Raw genomic sequence first — 5,891 nt, 5'->3', positions numbered from 1 at the left:
TTGTTTGTTTGTTTGCTTGTTTGTTTGTTTGTGGGTTATTATCCTCATCGTAATAGTTTTTGTTTCACAACGTTTCAGCCAACTATTCCACTGACCTTCGTCAGGCGGTTACTCGCGACGGGATAGGAATACTGAGCCTCTTAACTGTATGCACATTAATTACTGCTTTCCATAGTTGTACGGACCAGACGATGGAAGATCAGATAAGAACGAAGAACTTGGATTTGTAAGAGCGAAAAATCCAACCTTAACCGCCTTTCGCAGTGAATAGTGACGTTAAATCTCTACGGTTCCAAGTGAACAATGTCTGGAGATAGCGGTTTCAATCTTACCCAAAGCCAGCCAGAGGATTAGTTAGCCAAAAACGCGGTGAGACAACAACAACAACTATGGAAAGCAGTAATTACTGAGGATACAGTTAAGACACTCAGCATTCCAATCCTGTTGCGGTTAACCACCTGACAAAGGTAAGAGGAATAGTTGGCTGAAACGCCATGAAACAACAATTATAAAGATGAGGATAACAGTCCACAAATGAATAAAATATACAAATTACTCATCTGAAAGGATTCCAATAATAAAATAATATACTTATGTTTTAAGTAGCATTTCTTTTGATCTGTTACGCTTAAGTTTACAATAGCATTTTCTTTTGTCTATCAGACTTATTTGAAATAGTATTTTCTTCCGACTGCCACAATTAAGAATTTAGAGACACAGTTTAAGTTTCTGTAAAAACTGGTTTAACGTGTTTTAAACATCATATCAAAATATGCAAACCATTGCACTATTTTTCTTTATTGTAAAGCCTGTGTTCGAATATAACCTTCATTTAGATATGTGAATATGGTACATATTGTCCATGATATTCTAGAAAGCTGACCGGAAAATATCCCTGGCCTGTTTACTGATGGCTTTCCCTGAGTGCCGTGATTGTTCTAGATCTTCCTGCACACACTATGTATTTAAGGAAGACGCAAGGAAATAAATCTGGAGAAGGGTGTTAAGGTCTGAACTGTGAAGTACTTACTTAAAATAAGTATTGTAACCGACTTTACAACTTTTAGCTTGCTAGAACAAACACTTACAGCCATCGACGTATAGAGGGTCTGTAGCTGATTCTTGCGCACATTGATCAGCTAAGCTATCGGTCAGCACAGCTCTATTCTCTGTGAGTGCTTTGAACAATTCATAATGGCTTCTCCAATTTTTAAAGTGGTGCACCATCAAGTCCTGAATGCTGATTTGAAGAGTGTTTTTCACATGAAAGAAAATTTTCTGAAATTTCTTGAATATGCTAATCTATACTAGAGCTGAGTTTGTTTCTTTTAATACAAGTAAGAATGTTCTATAGAACATTGTTTCAGGGTTAAGTTATTTAAAAAGAAAACATTTTTATTGTTCTAATCAGACATAATTTGCAATTTATTTATCGAGTCACCCACTAATTATTAAGTCTATTCCATTTACCTTCTCTGACGCCATGGAGTTATATCAATCGCTCTGCTTTTATACAGTATCTATGCACTCTCTTTCTCTCTCACTATCTATCTATCTATCTATCTATCTATTTATATGTGTGTGTGTGTGTGTATGTGTGTGTGTGTTGAAACCATTATCAATAATTTCCCCCACTCTTTATCTGTGCCTAAACCTAAACGTAGATTCTATGAACAAAGCTTCTTTCTTAGAACTACACGCTTGTAGAACTCTCTTCCGTTTTCATGCTTTTTAACTGACTACAATATGATCATTTTCAAGTCCAACGTAAACAAGTTCTTGATGAGCCGTTCTCCTTAAGTAATCCAATTTACTAAATTTGTGTGTGTGTGTGTGTGTGTGTGTATTAATAATTAAAATAAGAAATGCAAAAGTAAGTTTAATACATAATTCAATAGAAACCGATAAAATGAAGGATGGAAAGGTGAGTTTCGCTGCTTGCATTAGTAAATAAGAAATTATGTATGCTTTTATATATGTATTACAATTGTATTTTATGTCTGAAGATTAGCCATTTTGGAATATTGTTTAACGAAATAATCTTTACAGTCGTCCAAATAGTTATGAAACGATTGTAACACCAAAGAAAGACATCGTATAATAAAACACATGTTGTGATACATTGTTATCTTGGTTATTGCGGAATCATGATATATATATATATATATATATATATATATATATATATGACAGTTTTGGTGTGCTAGAATAAATTTTGCTTAAGTTTTTTTTTTGTTAGTTGTCTTCCTCTGTGTGTGTGTGTGTGTGTGTGTGTGTGTGTGTGTGTGTGTGTGTGTGTGTTCCATGTTTTAACGAACGCATCGTCTGACGAGATGGTTAATCGTAGGTATAAACCACTTCATATCCCAAAGATTCCAGCAAAAACCTAACAGCCAGCCATAGTTCTCTCCAGAATGTGCTGCTGTAATTGCGCATACAAATTAGTTTTTCCATTGCTTCCAACATAATAGATATACTGAGACTAAAGTCACCTTCGGGACTGCCAGCAACCACTATAACAGAGTAATAAGGAATGCGAGAGAGTTGTATGCTCAGTCCATCAAGTTGTTGAGCAGTGGCTTGTTTCCCACTAGTTTTGGTAAAAAAACAAATAGTCCTCAACAGAAGCGTTTGCCCTATCCTAACCATCATCATTGAACTTGAGGTAATCTTGTCAGAATTGGACAAAGCCAAACTCTTTGCCAAAAACTTTGCAGCTAATTCTGCCTCTTATGATCAAGGCCGCCAACCCTCCGTAATTCCTCCTGTATCCGAAAACACGTTATATGACATATAAATATCTGTGCATGATTTTGCTAATCAACTGTCTCTGTCAGCATTCCAATTATACAACTGAAAAAAGCTTCAACCAGAACTAGCTCCCATACTTACAAATATGTTTAAACGTTGTCTTAAGAAGAATTGCTTTCCAACACCCTGGAAAACTTCATCAGTATGCACTGTATTTAATTTTAGGTGATCGCTCATCTCCCCCTCAGTACAGGCCAACCAGTCTCCTGTGCGTCATGAGTAAGCTGTTGGAATCTATGTTAAATAGAGAAGTAGTCCACCACCTCAGCAAAAATAATCTTCTTAGTGGCATGCAATATGGTTTCTATTCTACTAAATCTGCAGCAGATGTGCTAACAGTTATATCTCATAGGATTAGCGAATTCCTCGAAGGAGGCTTCCTTTCTAGGGCAATTGCTCTTGAAATATCAAAGGCCTTTGATAGGGTGTGGCATAAACATCTCCATAAGATCTCCAGCTACGGTATAGCTGGAAATGTCCTCGCAATTATTAAATCATTTCTCTCTGATAGGTTCATAAGGGTAGTGATTGATGGGCAGAAATCAGAAGCTCATAGTATTAATGCTGGAGTTTTTCAGGATTTCAATCTGGGTCCAACTCTATTTTTGATCTACATTAATGATTCCTCAAATCACACTCTAAGATCATTCGTAGACATTTATGCTGACGACACTACCATCTACGGTAACACTTAAAAGGCTCTCTGATTCTCTCTTCTCTGATCTTGAGCACGTGGGGCAATGGGGAACGAGATGGCTGATTACTTTTAATGCATCTAAAACACAGGTTTCTATCTTTTTATCATCAACGCTCTGCTTCCCGTAAGGCATCAATTAAAATGAATGGCTCTCTTCTTGGAGAGCTTCTGGATCTGAAATTTACTCCTGATCTGAAATAGAACGTACATAAAATCCGTTGTCAAGGTCGCTGGAAAAATGGTGATATCATTCTACCGCTCTAGTACATATCTTATTGTCGATGCAATTATCTACCTCTATAAGAGCCAAGTACGTCCAAGTATGAAGTACTGTTTCCACATCTGGACAGAAACTGCTAAAAGCATCTCATCTTTACGAGTTCAAAATAGACTTCGTAACCTAGTGGGTGATGCTATTTTATTTTCCCCGAAACTTTTTCCCACAGAGGAGACGTTGCAAGCCTGTCTCTGCTTTATCGTTATTTTCATGGCAAGTGCTTGTCTGAGCTTCAATCTATCGTTCCTTCGCCAAACTTTCATGAGAAACGCTCGTCTAGTTGAAACCATTATCAATAATTTCCCCCACTCTTTATCTGTGCCTAGACCTAAACGTAGATTCAATGAACAAAGCTTCTTTCTTAGAACTGCACGCTTGTAGAACTCTCTTCCGTTTCATGCTTTTTAACTGACTACAATATGATCATCTTCAAGTCCAACGTAAACAAGTTCTTGATGAGCCGTCCTCCTTAAGTAATCCAATTTACTTAATTTTCACTACTAATGATTACTACGATGTTGTACCATCGACTACTGTAAACTCATTAACCCTTATCCTCGAGTGGCCTCCAGACCTTGATCAATGGTGACTCGTTTATATATATATATATATATATATATATATATATATATATATATATATATATAAATATTCGGATGCTTCTTGGAAACGGTGCTAGTCTATTGGCACTGAGGAGCTGTGGTATGACTATATAAGTTTACCGCCTTTGGGTAGAGCACCGTTATTAACTGATATCATCTGCTGCATACTTAGCGTAGTATAATGCTCTTTTCAAACAAACAAATGGAGCACTTTAAAAGTGTCAGTCAATGTTTATATAAACGCGTTGTGAGCATCACTAACGAGTGACGGTTACATAGCTCAGTCAGTAATTTAAGACAAAATATGAATAATAACTTAAGATTGAGCAAAAGAATTCTTCACATATCAATTCATTTTATAAGGATAAATACATTCTTTTTAAGCATATTTGTGACTTTAAAATAGACAAACTTAAGACGCTATTGGATGCTTAATCTTTTTATTGCCAAGGCATGTAAATATGGCTCTAAATTTTGTAATCTCTATTACTGAAGCATTATCTATTAAATTAATTAGAACTAATTTACTTAGCAATAAATCTAAAATTATCCTATCTTGTCTCCAAAAAATGAAAATACATATAGAGTGTAGTGAATTATGATTTATATTAACAGTTATACTCAGTAAATATACAGTTCATTAATAGAATGGAAATTAAGTTCTCTAACACTGAGGAAAAAATGAACCACCTCATCTACATGGACGATCTGAAACTCTTCGCAAGGACCAAAAATGAACTAAAGACATTAATAAATACCACCAGAATCTTCAGCCAGGTTATCCAAATGGAAAATTATAGACGACAGAAGGCATGGAACTACCCAACCAAACGGAGATGAGGGCACTAGGGCAACAAGACGTCTATAAATACCTAGGAGTACTGGAAGCAGACACCATCAAAGCAGCAGAAATGAAAGAGAAAATTGGAGAACAAGAAAACTTCTCGAAACCAAATTATATAGCAGAAACCTAATAAAAGGCATAAATACATGGGTAGTATCACTAGTAAGATATTCTAAACCGTTCAGAGGGTGAACTAAAGAAGAACTGAGACAGCTGGATCAGAAGATCAGGAAACACATGACCGTGCACAGCGCACTATGTTGACCGACTTTACGTAAAAAGGAAAGACGGCGGGAGGGGACTGGTTAATATAGAAGACTGCGTGAATGACAGCAAAAAAAAGAACTAGAAAAATACTTAATGCAAAACACTGAAAAAAATCATCATAGCAGCGGGAGACACTGAAAAAATCAATAAAACAGAAACGAGAGGAACAAAGTACTAAAAAAAGGAAAGTGGGAAGAGAAACAACTACACGGAAGATTCATGTGGATGACAAAAGATAAAATAACGAAAACACTTGGATATTGATACGAAAAGGATACATAAGCCGAGAAACTGAATCCTTAATAACTACAGCACAAGACAACTCGATAAACCCAGCCACATCAAAGCAAAGATCGATAAAACACAAGAAAACAGCAAATGCAGACTCTGTAG

The sequence above is a fragment of the Euprymna scolopes genome, chromosome 5, assembly GCF_053919585.1.
Source record: "Euprymna scolopes isolate OS-2025 chromosome 5, ASM5391958v1, whole genome shotgun sequence".
In the NCBI taxonomy this organism is placed as follows: Eukaryota; Metazoa; Mollusca; class Cephalopoda; order Sepiida; family Sepiolidae; genus Euprymna; species Euprymna scolopes.
This window is presented reverse-complemented; position numbering follows the sequence as displayed.